Source organism: Amphimedon queenslandica, unplaced genomic scaffold (genome assembly GCF_000090795.2).
Source record: "Amphimedon queenslandica unplaced genomic scaffold, v1.1 AMPQUscaffold_13133, whole genome shotgun sequence".
NCBI classification, from domain to species: Eukaryota; Metazoa; Porifera; class Demospongiae; order Haplosclerida; family Niphatidae; genus Amphimedon; species Amphimedon queenslandica.
The window spans coordinates 60,372-62,068 of NW_003546631.1; positions in this window are offsets into that span (position 1 = coordinate 60,372).

Consider the following 1,697-nt stretch of genomic DNA (forward strand, 5'->3'; position numbering starts at 1 on the left):
AAATTAAATGATTCTGAAATTTGCCAAAATTAAACTTACAATTTACAGAACTGTCCGTTGGGAATATTGTGATATACCGAAATGTGATGGGACAATAACTGAAGAAATAGATACAAAAATAAAGAAATAATAATAATAATAATAATAATAATAATAATAATAATAATAATAATAATAATAATAATAATAATAATAATAATGATAATAATAATGATAATGATAATAATAATGATAATGTATATGTACATGTGCCCTAGCCTCATAGCTAGTGTATAGCAGGGTTGTTCAGTTGTTCAGGTTATTACAGTTACAAATAAGTGAAGAGACTGGCCACTTACCCAGCTAAAGACAAAGCAGTGATACTAGAATTTGCACTTGCTTTCTGTGATACACTGATATAGTATTGAAAGTACATGTAATCACACTAGCTGTGGTAATAATATACACATTATACAATCTGTGCTTAAAAAGACTTAAAAGTACTTAAAAGACTTATAAGTACATGAAGTACATAAAGTACATAGACTAATACTTAAGTATAAGTACAAGTACCACAAAATATGTACTTAAGTGCACTTAAGTACAAGTACCAATGTACTTCACCCCAACCCTGGTGTATAGGTTGTGTAGTATAGTTTATATACATGTACATCAGACTTGGGTCAAATACTAACAGTATTTTTAATTAGTCGTATTTAAATACTTTAAAAAGTATTTGTATTGTGTAATTTGAGTTTTGTAACAGGAAGTATTTGTATTAGCAATTGAGATACAGTATGGAAGTATTTCAAAATACAGCAAAATACTTTAAAATGCTTTAACTTTTTTCTTTCATGTGAATGAAAGATGCCGTTTGAGTGACAAAACTTTTGAACCACTAATGTTCATTATATGCAATAACTAAATATTATTGATTATACATGCATACATAATGAAAAGAGACTTTCAATTTACTTGATCAATAAATAATTAATATAATACCTGTTACTTGAAAAGGAAGTACATGTATTTGTATTTAAATACTTTAATGTTGTATTTGACCCAAGTCTGATTAGTACATGTACATGTACCTATACATGAACACATGTGTACATGAACATACATGTACATTATTATTATTAGTTCAGGCTGTGTGTGTGTGTTTATTGTTCCATTGTGTTCTTTATTTCAGTTTCATTGATTGTTATTGTAAATATGGTATTGAGTATCATTGTTTGATTCTGTTTTATATCTCCCTTATATCTTTCATATCTTTCATTAACCTAGTCCAATCTATTAATAATCTGATTCATCTCCCCTTCTCTCTCTCTCTCTCCCTCTCTCCCCCTCCCTCTCTCTCTCTCTCTCTCTCTCTCTCTCCCTCTCTCTCTCCCCCTCCCTCTCTCTCTCTCTCTCTCTCTCTCTCTCTCTCTCTCTCTCTCTCTCTCTCTCTCTCTCTCTCTCTCTCTCTCCCTCCCTCTCTCTCTCTCTCCCCCATAGCTCCTGGTCCCACCTGTCAGAGGTACTCTGGTTCATTATGCAGGACTAATGGTTCCATTGGAATGGACTATATATACATTGACACTAGTGTTGCCACTCAGGAGGTTTATGAATCAAAACTACAAGCAGTGAGCTACTGTATAATGTACTGTTACATGTACAGAGAGAGTTTTTGTTGTTATTATTGTTGTTGTTGTTGTTGTTGTTGTTGTTGTTGT